Source organism: Cetorhinus maximus, chromosome 17, assembly GCF_964194155.1.
Source record: "Cetorhinus maximus chromosome 17, sCetMax3.hap1.1, whole genome shotgun sequence".
Classification (NCBI taxonomy): Eukaryota; Metazoa; Chordata; class Chondrichthyes; order Lamniformes; family Cetorhinidae; genus Cetorhinus; species Cetorhinus maximus.
In genome coordinates, this window is record NC_135895.1 from 99,761,456 (window position 1) to 99,774,926 (window position 13,471).

Below are 13,471 nucleotides of genomic sequence, written 5' to 3' on the forward strand. Positions count from 1 at the left end.
GGGGTCATCCTATAACTATGGAGCCAAAATTAAATCCTTAAACAACTGACTCAGAAGTGAGTGTGCTATTAATGAGCTACAGCTCAGTGCTGTTGGTAACAGCCTGTCCAAACATTGTATGGCAATTACTCAGCTCGTTATTGTCCTCAGCAGGAACATAATTGATCTGTTCTCCAGGTGTACAGCTACAGTATTAACCAGCTCTCCAGGTGTAGAGCTACAGTATCGAACACTCTCCTGGTGTAGAACTATAGTATTGACCAGCTCTCCAGTTGTATAGGTACAACATTGACCAGCTCTCCCAGTGTAGAGCTACAGTGTTGGCCAACTCTCCAGTTGTACAGATACGGTATTGACCAGCTCTACATATGTAGGGCTACAGCACTGACCAACTCTCCAGGTGTAGAGCTACAGTATTGACCAGCTCTCCAAGTTTAGAGCTACAGTATTGACCAGCTCTCCAAGTTTAGAGCTACAGTATTGACCAGCTCTCCAAGTTTAGAGCTACATTATTGGCCAGCTCTACAGCTCTAGAGCTATAGTATTGGCCAGCTCTCCAGGTGTAATGCTACAGTATTGACCAGCTCTCCAGTTTAAGAGCTACAGTATTGACCATCTTCCCTGAGGAGCTACAGAATTGACCAACCACCAGATGTAGGGCTACAGTATTGACCAGCTCTCCAAGTGTTGAAGATTACAGTACTGACTAGCTCTCCAGGTGCTGAGCTGTCGTATTGGCCAGCTCTACAGGTGTATTGTTACAGTGTTGACCAGCTCTCCAAGTGTTGAAGATTACAGTACTGACCAGCTCTCCAGGTGCTGAGCTGTCGTATTGGCCAGCTCTACAGGTGTATTGTTACAGTATTGACCAACTCTCAGGGTGTAAAGTCACAGTATCAAACAAGCTTCCCAGGTGTGGAGCTGCAATATTGAACAGCTCTCCAGTTTTAGAGCTACACTAATGACCAACCCCCAGGTGTAGAGCTACAGTAGAGATTGCCGCAGATGCATCAGTCCATGACAGTATTGGTAGGAGAGACCACCGCACAGTCATTGTGGAGACAAAGTTCCACGTTCACATTGGAGGCACTACCACCTTGCTAAATGGGATAGATTTCGAACAGATCTAGCAACTCAAGACTGGGTACTCATGAGGTGCTGTGGGCCGTCAGCAGCAGCAGGACTGTACTCAAAAACAATCTGTAACCTCATGGCCCGGCATATTCTCCACTCTACCATTAGCATCAAGCCAGGGGATCAACCCTGGTTCAATGAAAAGTGCAGGAGGGCATGCCAGGAGCAGCACCAGGCATACCTAAAAATGAGGTGTCATCCTGGTGAAGCAACAACACAGGACTACTTGCATGCCAAACAGCATAAGCAGCAAGTGATAGACAGAGCTAAGCGATCCCATAACCAATGGATTAGATCTAAGATCTGCAGTCCTGCTGCCTCTAGTTGTGAATGGTGGTGGACAATTCTCACTGGAGGAGGAGGCTCCACAAATATCCCCATCCTCAATGATGGGGGAGCCCAGCACATCAGTGTAAAAGATAAGGCTGAAGCATTTGCTACAATCTTCAGCCAGAAGTGCTGAGTGGATGATCCATCTCAGCCTCCTCTGGAGGTCCCCAGCATCACAGACACCAGTCAAGAGCCAATTCGGTTCACTCCACGTGATATCAAAAAACAGGTGAAGGAACTGGATAGTGCAAAGGCTATGGGCCCTGACAACATTCCAGCAATAGTACGAAAGACTTGTGCTCCAGAACTTGCCGAGCCCCTAGCCAAGTTGTTCCAGTACAGCTACAACAATGGCATCAACCCAGCTATGTGCACAATTATCCAGATGTGTCCTGTACACAAAAAGCAGGACAAATCCAACCCAGCCAATTACCGCCCCATCAGTCTACTTTCCATCATCAGTAAAGCAATGGAAGGGATCACCAACAGTGCTATCAAGCAGCATTTGCTTAGCAATAACCTGCTCGCTGACGCCAAGTTTGGGTTCCGCCAGGGCCACTCAGCTCCTGACCTCATTATAGCCTTGGTTCAAACATGGACAAAAGATCCGCACTCCCGAGGTGAGGTGAGAGTGACTGCCCTTGACATCAAGGCCTCATTTAACCGAGTGTGGCGTCAAGGAGCCCTAGCAAAACTGGAGTCAATGGGAATTGGTGGTAAAATCTCTGCTGGTTGGAGTCATACCTAACACAAAGGAAGATGGTTGTGGTTGTTGGATGTCAGTCATCTCAGCACCAGGACATCACTGCAGGAGTTCCTTAGGGTAGTGTCCTAGGCCCAACCATCTTCAGCTGCTTCAACAATGTCCTTCTTTCCGTCATAACGTCAGAAGTGGGATGTTCACTGATGATTGCATAATGTTCAGCACCATTCACAACTCCTCAGACACTGAAGCAGTCCATGTCCAAATGCAACAAGACCTGGACAATATCCAGGCTTGGGCTGACAAGTGGCAAGTAACATTTGCACCACACAAGTGTCAGGCAATGACCATCTCTAACAAGAGAGAATCTAACCATTGCCCCTTGACTTTCAATGGCATTACCATCACTGAATCGCCCACTATCAACATCCAGGGGGTCACCATTGACCAGAAACTAAACTGGACTAGCCATATAAATACTGTGGTTACAAGAGCAGGTCAGAGGCTAAGAATCGTGTGATGAGTAACTCACCTTCCGACTCCCCAAAGCCTGTCCACCATCTACAAGGCACAAGTCAGGAGTGTGATGGAATACTCCCCACTTACCCGGATGAGTGCAGCTCCCACAACACTCAAGAAGCTTGACACCGTCCAGGACAAAGCATCCTGCTTGATTGACACCACATCAATAAACATTCACTCCCTCCACCACTGACGCACAGTAGCAACGGTGTGTACCATCTACAAGATGCACTGCAGAGATTCACCAAGGCTCCTTCGACAGCACCTTCCAAACCCAAGACCACTACCATTTAGAAAGATAAGGGCAGTAGATAGATGGGAATACCACCACCTGGAATTTCCCCTCCAAGCCACTCACCATCCTAACTTGGAAATATATCACCGTTCCTTCAGTGTCGCTTGGTCAAAATTCTGGAACACCCTTCCTAACAGCACTGTGGGTGTATCTACACCAGATGGACTGCAGTGGTTCAGGAAGGCAGCTCACCACCACCTCTCAAGGGCAACAAGAGATGGGCAAGAAATGCTGGCCCAGCCAGCGAAGCCTACATCCTGTGAATGAATAATAAAAAAAAAGTATTGACCATCTCTTCAGGTGTAGAGGTACAGTGTTGACCAGCTCTCCAGTTGTAGAGCTACATCATTGACCAGCCCCCCAGGTGTGTAGCTACAGTATTATCCAGCTCTCCAAGTGTAGACGTACAGTTCGATCAGCTCCCCGTATATAGAGCTACAGTATTGACCAGTTCTCCAGGTGTAGATTTACAGTATTGACCAGCTCTCCGGGTGGAGAGCTACAGTCTTGGCCAACTCTCCAGCTGTAGAGCCACAGCATTGACCAACTCTCCAGGTGTAGATTTACAGTATTGACCAGCTCTCCAAGTGTAGACGTACAGTTCGATCAGCTCTTCGTATATAGAGCTGCAGTATTGACCAGTTCTCCAGGTGTAGATTTACAGTATTGACCAGCTCTCCAGGTGTAGATTTACAGTATTGACCAGCTCTCCAGGTGTAGATTTACAGTATTGACCAGCTCTCCGGGTGGAGAGCTACAGTCTTGGCCAACTCTCCAGGTGTAGAGCCACAGCATTGACCAACTCTCCAGGTGTAGATTTACAGTATTGACCAGCTCTCCAAGTATAGATGTACAGTTTGACCAGCTCCTCGTATATAGAGCTACAGTATTGACCAGCTCTCCAGGTGTAGATTTACAGTATTGACCAGCTCTCTAAGTGTAGATGTACAGTTTGACCAGCTCGCCGTATGTATTGACCAGCTCTCCAGGTTTAAACATGAGACTCCAGTATAAACCAATTCAGTGCCCTTAACTGATATAAGTCCATTTCTTGTTCATGCTGATCATGTATACCATGAGTTTCCCTAGTTCTATGTTATGTGACAGTTCAACAATCTACATGGTGATGATTATGTCTACTGTGAAGTGAATGTGGTAAAGACCTTTCTAATATCGTGTAAATCATTCCATATCCTGAATTCAGGTTTGCTACCTTGCTGTTACTGACAAGAGCAAAACTCAAATGGATTCCTGATCGCAGTATCCAGAGAGCCTTTGATCTCTTCACACATGAAGGTTTTCCTGCCATTGCCCAAATTTTGAATTGCATTTAATTTTCTCTGAATGACCCGAGATCTGCTAGGCAGAACTTGCTGAAGCCAGCACATTAGCACCTAGATACATTGTTAATCAATAGCAATGGAGCACCGAGGCCTCATAGTGTAACAGCATCTTTAAACTCAGACTAAAGGGAATACAGTCCTGCAGCAAGTACCCCACTTATTGGCAGAGCTTGAAGCCACATTGGCCAACATTCTTGAGAAGATCATGCCCAGCACAGGCACTAGGGGCTGAATGGCCTCCTTCTGTCAGATTCTATGATTATCAAAAAATGTTTTGTTATTTTTGTGTATTTCAGAGCAAAACTGAGAAAATGACACAAACCATCAGATAATCTCCGAAGGACTGTGCCAGCTGCATCTGCACACACTTCACTGCCTTCAGTAACATAAAATGCCAGTGTCACATATGTGACTAAATCATGCTCATGCATTACACATGACTAGAAATAGTGATGTATAATGGCAGAACAAAGGAAATAATTAACAGTCTTCCCCTCATGCCATAGCCCTCCCTGCCACATTTGCATTGCGTTAAACGAAACACTTAAAAGTTCAATCTTTGGGTGAGGTCAAGCTTTTGTTATACAACCAAAAATTAGAAAACTGTGTGTGATTATTTGTTGTCACATTGCTGGTCATAATTACTTATGCTCATTATCTCCAACAATGTTGAAAATAAAGAGGTTAAACCATCTTACAAAATAATATACAGTGTGGAATGAGAATCACACTGGCACCACATTAAGTAACATTTTTCATGTCTGTGTGAGGTCGACATAGTAAAAACCCAATAGGAACAAATATTGGCTCTTATAACATTAGCTGGTTATAGGAAAGATTACCATGAGGATTTAAAGCTTTTTTTTTTGCGTCTTGCTGAGCTACTCCACATTGCGGAAGTGCTAAATTAAGAAAATATGCACAGTGTCAAGAGCAAAACCACTAAAAATAGAAGCCACCCTTTCATTGTTATCTCATTTTACACAGTCTATTACTTTTGCTTGTACTACATCTGGCAGCATACTCCTACGAGGAGTAGAGTGGGCCTACATTCTCTGGGACAGGATTTTGAGGTCGTTGGGCGGGCGCGGTGGGCGGGCGCGGTGGGCGGGCGTGGTGGGCGGGCGCGGTGGGCGGGCGTGGTGGGCGGGCGCGGTGGGCGGGCCCGGGAGCGGTCGGGAAACGGTCCGCCGGCCGCAAAAGGCCCCCGACCGCGATTTCACGCGAGCCAATTAAAGCACGCCCAGTGTGAAATGCGGCTCCAAACTGGCCTGGGAGGGGCGGGTGGGGATGTGGGCCTGTCGGCCGCCGGGTCCAATGGAGACCCAGCAGCCAGTTTAAAAAGGGCTCAGGCAGCCCCTGAAAGGCTGCCACGGGAGGACATGTGTTCAGCATTCCCAATGGGGTCGAGCACAGCTGGACACGGCAGGCAGGAAACTCATGGCATACATGATCAGCATGAACAAGAAATGGACTTATATCAGTTAAGGGCACTGAATTGGTTTATACTGGAGTCTCAGGTTTAAACCTGGAGAGCTGGTCAATACATACGGCGAGCTGGTCGAACTGTAAATCTACACCTGGAGAGTTGGTCAATACTGTAAATCTACACCTGGAGAGCTGGTCAATACTGTAAATCTACACCCGCTTTTCTGACAAGTGCCTCATCATCCTCCTGGAAGAGGTGGCTGGCAGGTCCCACAGGTAGGAGGAAGAGACTACCGCACCTCACCAAGGGGGCATGCTAGGAGGTGGCAGCAATGGTGAGCAGCCATGATGTGGTGTGGCACACATGGGTCCAGTGCCAGAGGTGCTTTAATGACCTGCTGCGCTCAGGAAGGGTGAGTACCATGTTGGCATGGGTCAGTGTGCTGAAGTGTTATGGTGTGGCTATCCCCCTTGTGGATCTCAATGACGCCGGAGCAGAGATCCATGAGGGTCTGAGTGCCATGGTCTTCGTTATGGAGGAGTCCATGCAGAGCGTGAGCACTGCATTGACCCTCATGGCCGAGCGCACTGCCTCCTCCATCAATAGAGTGGTGACTTTCATGGAGAGGCAGCTCCAATGACAGAATGAGGGGTTCCTGGGGTTGTGCTTGGACCTGCAAACCCTCACACAGGTACTGACCTCAGGTGGTCAGTGCCATTGTGGGAGATGGACGAGGCACCCAGTGTCCCAGCTAGGTGCCCATCCATCAATGGTAAGCAGGAGGTCCAGAGCGACCTCATTTTCGCGAAGGAGCTGCTTGTCATCTCTGCGGGTTCCTCTCAGGGCGCTCTGGATAATGGCAGCAGCTCCTCCGTCCTCTGCCAGTGACTGTGGCATCTGAGGAGGCTGCGATGACTGGGGAGATGCCAACTGTGGCACTGGCCACTCCCTCCCAGCTGGGGCCCGCACAGGCTCCACTGGCCAGAGGACGACCACCAAGGTCGCCAAGGCCAACAAGACAGCAGAGTCAGCAGGCTGTCTCCAATGCTGGTGCCAGTGATGGGGGGGCACCAAGACGTAGCACCCGCAGATGTAAGTTAAAGGCATCATGAGCACAAGAGGGACAGGGCACGGCTGATTTTATGTTCATTTCTGTTTACTTTATCTACACTGGTCTGGGAATGAAGACCAGAGAAGTTTATGTAAATAGTTTGGAATTGACCTTATGATGGAAGGAAGGTCATTGATGAGCAGCTGAAGATCGTTGGGTCTAGGACACTAGCCTGCGGAACTCCTGCAGTGATGTCCTGGAGATGACCGACCTCCAACAACCACAACCATCTTCCTTTGTGTTAGGTATGACTCCAACCAGCGGATAGTTTTCCCCTGATTCCCACTGACTCCAGTTTTGCTAGGGCTCCTTGTTGCCACACTCGGACAAATGCTGCCTTGATATCAAGGGCAGTCACTCTCACCTCACCTCGGGAGTTCAGCTCTTTTTCCATGTTTGAACCAAGGCTATAATGAGGCCAGGAGCTGAGTAGCCCTGGCGGAGCCCAACCTGGGCATCAGTGAGCTGGTTATTGCTAAGCAAGTGCTGCTTGATAGCACTGTTAATGACCCCTTCCATCACTTTACTGATGATGGAGAGTAGACTGATGGGGCGGTAATTGGCCCGGTTGGATTTTTCCTGCTTTTTGTGTACAGGACATATCTGGACAATGTTCCACATTGCCGGGTAGATGCCATTGTTGTAGCTGTACTGGGACAGCTTGGCTAGGGCGCAAGTCTTCAGTACTATTGCCGGAATGTTGTCAGCGCCCATAGCCTTTGCAGTACCTAGTGCCTTCAGCCATTTCTTGATATCACATGGAGTGAATCGAATTGGCTGAAGACTGGCATCTGTGATGCTGGGGACCTCCGGAGGAGGTTGAGGTAGATCATCCACTCGGCATTTCTGGCTGAAGATTGTTGCGAATGCTTCAGCCTTATCTTTTGCACTAATGTGCTGGGCTCCTCCATCATTGAAGATGGGGATATTTGTGGAGCCTCATCCAGTGAGTTGTTTAATTGTCCACCACCATTCATGACTGGATGTGGCAGGACTGCAGAGTTTAGATCTGGTCCGTTGCTTGTGGGATAGCTTAGCTCTGTCTATCAATTGCTGCTTATGCTGTTTATGCACGCAACTAGTCCTGTGTTTTAATTTCACCAGGCTGACACCTCATTTTTAGGTATTCCTGGTGCTGCTCCTGGCATGCTCTCCTGCACCCTTCATTGAACCAGGATTGGTCCCCTGAATTGACGGTAATGGTAGAGTGGGGGATATGCCAGTCCATGAGGTTATAGATTGTGTTCAAGTACAATTCTGCTGCTGCTGATGGCTCACAGCGCCTCATGGATGACTAGTCTTCAGTTTCTAGATCTATCCCATTTAGCATGGTGGTAGTGCCACACAACATGACGGAGGGTATCCTCAATGTGAAGGCGGGACTTTATTTCCACAATGACTGTGCACTGGTCACTCCTACCGACACTGTCATGGACAGATGCATCTGCGGCAGGCAGGTTGGTGAGGACGAGGTCAAGTATATTTTTCTCTCTTGTTGGTTCCCTCGCCACCTGCTGCAGACCCAGTCTAGCAGCTATGTCCTTTAGGACTTGACCAGCTTGGTCAGTAGCAGTGCTACCGAGCCACTCTTGGTGATGGATCTTGAAGTCCCCCACCCAGAGTACATTCTGCGCCCTTGCCACCCTCAGCGCTTCCTCCAAGTGATGTTCAACATGGAGGAGCACTGATTCGTTAGCTGAGGGAGGGCGGTACATGGTAATCAGCAGGAGGTTTCCTTGCCCATGTTTGACCTGATGCCAGGGGTCCGGAGTCAATGTTGAGGTCTCCCAGAGCAACTCCCTCCCGACTGCATACCAGTGTGCTGCCACCTCTGCTGGGTCTGACCTACCGGTGGGACAGGACATACCCAGGGATGGTGATGGTGGAGCCTGGGACATTATCTGTAAGATATGATTCCGTGAGGATGACTATGACAGGCTGTTGCTTGACTAGTCTGTGAGACAGCTCCCCCAATTTTGGCACAAGCCCCCAGATGTTAGCCAGGAGGACTTTGCAGGGTCGAAGGGCTGCGATCGCCGTTGTTGTTTCTGGTGCCTAGGTCGATGCCAGGTGGTCTGTCCGGTTTCATTCCTTTGTGACTTTGTAGCAGTTTGTTACAACTGAGTGACTTGCTAGGCCATTTCAGAGGGCAGTTAAGAATCAACCACATTGCTGTGGATCTGGAGTCACATGTAGGCCAGGCCAGGTAAGGACGCCAAATTTCCTACCCTGTATAGCACCGTTCAATAACTCAGAATGTCCTGAAATCCATTACATCCAATGAAGTACTTTTGAAGTGTAGTCACTGTTGTAATATGAGAAATGCAGCCACTGGTTTGGGCACAGCAAGCTCCCACAAACAGCAACGTGTTAATGACCAGGTAATCTGTTTTAGCGATGTTAAAATATTGGCCAGAATACGCTGTCCTTTTTTAGTGCCACAGGATCTTTTACATCCACCTGAAATACCAGACAAGGCCTCAGCTTAACATCTTATCTGGATAACAGCACACCTGGCAGTGCGGCACTCCCTCAGTACCACACTGGAGTGTCAACCTAGATTTTTAGGCTCAAGTCTCTGAAATGGGATGTGTCCCCCACAATCTTCTGATTGAGAAGCAAGAGCACTACATCTGGAGGACAGCTGAATTACATGGGAAATGAGAAGGTTTCCTGAATCCCCCTAGTTATGTAAGTGGTTCCATTGAGCTTAATTGTCAATGATCTCCTGCTCTTGAAGAATCTTGCAACTTTTCATGGAGTCATTCTGTCCCCCCACGCATTACTCAGTTAGCAGATTATGTTGTCTGGACTTCTACAGGTTTAGAGCTTAAATCAGATTATGATCTAGAACTATTGGTTTCATCTTGCTTGGAATCCTTTGAACCTTCAAAATGGTCTTTCAGAGGAAATACCCAAGAACCAATTTATGAGGGTGGCAAGGCTATGCCAACCACTGGCAGGATGCGTTGATATGCACAGAAAAAAATGTGATGATATACCTGTTTGAGCTCTTTACCTATGTAACAGTAGGAGTACCCAACGTTACTCTCTGAAATAGTAACTCAACTGACAAAAGTGCAAGTTTCCTTAGTGAAGTATCATTTTTTGTTTCTATTCCATAAAGGCCAGAATGTTACAGAAGTGTTGAGACTAAGGAAATACAGCGCATTATGAAATAAAATATTCAAGAAAAGACTTCTAATAGCCTTGGAAGATCAGGAGCAGAATATTGCCCTTGGCGGGGGTGCTCGACGGGGCCGGGCAGGGGCAGTCAGGAAGCTGACCGCTGACCGCTGCCCGCGATTAGCACCGCACGGAGCTGCCTCAGGGAGATGAAGCGCTGTTTAAAAAAATAATAAAGAAAATAAAAATGTCATAAAACCTGTCCCCTCATGTGACACGGTCACATGAGCAGGGGCATGTTTTTAAATTCAAGTGTTAAATTTTTATTTTATTTTTATTTGCTTTGGGAAACCTCATCCTGTCTGTGGATGGGGTTTCCAAAAAAATGCACGGGCTGCTTGGCCTTTTCGCCTGCCCGCCAACCGTAAGGTTGAACGGGCAGTGAAATATTCAAGACAAATGTTTACTTAATGGCCTTAATAGGCCTTTTAATTATTGGCGGGCGCGCTTCCAGCTCCAGCGCGTGCCCGCTGCCCCAACTATCACGAGAGTGCACGTTGACGTTGGCATGCTTAGCCGACACCAACGCGCTTTATTTCACACTTGGGCATGTAGGGCGGGTGCCTGCATGCCAAGCGTAATTTTCTGCCCCAGGTAAACTTGTTGGTGGCAGAATCCACCAGGATACAATTGCATTCCTAATACTCACATCCCAATTCAAGAAATCCATTTTGTTATCGCCGCCAGTAAAACACCATGGTGTGCTGCCAATTACATAGGAAATGTTTGATTCAACAGGACTAATGATGCACGCACACATTGTGTGCGATATACTGTTAGGCACACATGTGCACGCATTAAAATGGATGGCCATAAGCACCAGGCGCAACAGCTTTACAAGTAACACTCCTACTAATCATTTAGGTAGCAGTGATTGCATTCAGCGTTATAGCATTTGTTGTATGGTGTGTGGAGCTCCTGCTTATTCAGTGAGGAAGTAGTATCGTACTGGGGTGGAACTGGCAAGGGTTCAAAAACGGACAAATATTAATCCAGGAACTTTCATGAAATTTCCATAACGCTTGGGGCTTTTTTGTTTCACTTGTTTCACAAGCTTCTAAAAGGGAGATTTCAGTGGAAACAGACATTTGATAATAATTCAACTCCTTTATCTCAATTGTTTTACACGTGGGCTAAAATCTGAAGTACAGCTGAAGCCTGAGATTCTGGGTACTTTCCTGCTAATGAACCACACTGAGGCATTCAAGCAGTTATCAACGAGCCAAAATAAATTACATTTGATAATTGTAATATATATATACATATATATAATATATATGTAAACTAAACACCGGCAAAGAAAGAATTTGCATTGGTATAGTGCCTTCCATGACCTCAGTTACACATTCAATGAACTATTGCCACTTTCTCACAAATTGGTTCTTGGGTATTTCTTTTGAAGAACATTTCTTGGGTTCAAAGGATTCCAGGCAAGTGGAAGCCAATCACCATTTGAAGTGTAGTCACCATTGTCTTATAGAAAAGGGTATAAATACAGATGCAGAAATGAGCAAACTGATCATTTGAGCATATTTGTTTGAATCAAATTCTGCTTGAATCAAGGGCAATTCCAGCAAATAGGTGACTACAATATATCAAAGGGCTCTCTTCTTTTTCCCTACTTCAACCAAAATCAGATCTGGTGTCTTCAATAAGCAGGGTAGCCTCATCAGAGCAGCGTTGCCTTCAATGGTTCACCTAATTCAATTTATCCACACTTTCTACTCTCAAACTAAACGTCATTATGGCTTAACAGTGACTCTTTGAAGTGCCTTGTCAAGGCCCATTAGGATAAAAAATATTGTGGTTTCACACATTTCATTGCAGATCACACAATAGCCGTCACACAGCAGCCTATTGGAACCTCAGGCAGCAGTTACAAATACAATCCCTGCACAGTCGAGCATTAGTCCAGCATTGGGGTGACTACCCACACAGGGTGAATCATCAGGGAAAGACAGCAGGCGAGGACAATTGAGCACACCCCGAGAGAGACATTGGGGCGTGCATCCGATAAATGAATGCCCAACATCCAAATATGCAAAAGGAGCACAAAAGAAATTAAATTGCTTGGAATGCAAAATGACATTTAACAAAAGCTTTGTAACATACAGCAATAACCATACTCCTGACTTGACTCGACAGCAGCAGAAATGGCTTTCTGGCAAGGGAACGTTTACTTTGTCCAGTGAATGTTGTCAATGGTCTCGCTTGCAGCTTGGAGGCTTGTGTGATGTCACGTCCTGGGAAGAGGTGTAAAAAAAGTTTTCAGGCAATTGCTAACCCCTCACCCCTCTCCCCCTACCTCATTCCCCAAACCTAAAGTTAATAAAATGCCATTGTAATGTGACGATAGCTGAGGCCATCTCAATGGTGATCTATGAGTTTTGGACTCATGTAAATCCTATCACCCTTCAGAGTTTGATGGGCTGTCAATGCCCTAGCAAACTGTCAACCATCAGTTCATGGTCTCCTAATTGGGGTGTCTAAATGTTCCCTGAAAAGTTTGTCTCTGGTTCAAGAAAATTAGCTCAAGATAAAGATGAAGTGTGAAACTCAGTCACATGCTTTACACACAAGCTGTTGCCTCACACCAAAACCATAGGGTACAAATTAGACTTCACTGTGCCCTTACCAGCACCACCCACCCCCCCGTCCCCCTGGACCCCCCCCCCCCACCCCCCGCCACCACCACAACCTTGGCTCCCTGGGCTTATCCACTTGCCGCTGTCAGTAGAATTGAAACCTTTACAGAAGCAGTTTGCCCATATTACCAAATGAGGCCTTGAGGCCCAATTTCCAGCCAGCCTCAGGTCACCTGGTGGGCAGCCTGCATGTCATTTGTTAGGTGCTTGAAGAAAGGCCATAGTCAATTTTTACCCCCATAACTGTGCAGGGGATAGTCAATCAACATAAATGTGCCCTTCTGTTTCTTCCAATCTGTGTTCCTGTTACTCTCTTTACAATCTACTCAATTGACATTCCACATGTGTAAAAAAAAACACTGCCAAGGCGCTATAGTGACTCTGGCAACCAGAGCAATGGGGAAAGCCCATTACTAAAAATTGAGAGACTGTAGGTTTTATAGAGAGCTTTCACTCAGGCAATGAATGCTCTTGTAACCCAAGGTAAAAATGCCTGCCCACTTTTGAAGTTAAAGATAATATGCTGTATTAAGATAAGCCATGGAAACGTGACTCAGAAGAGTGGACTCACCACTTGGTGTAAAACACTTAGGGCAGGATTTTTACCTCATCAGGCGGGTGTGGCGGGCAGGCCTGGGAGTGGCCACAAAACCACCCGCTGCCCGCGATGGAGCTCCAACTGTAATTTTACGCTGGCTGGCCAATTAACAGCCAGCCAGCGTGAGTTGGGTGCTGCAATGCTCAGCGCTGCTGGGGTCGGGGGAGGAAGGTGA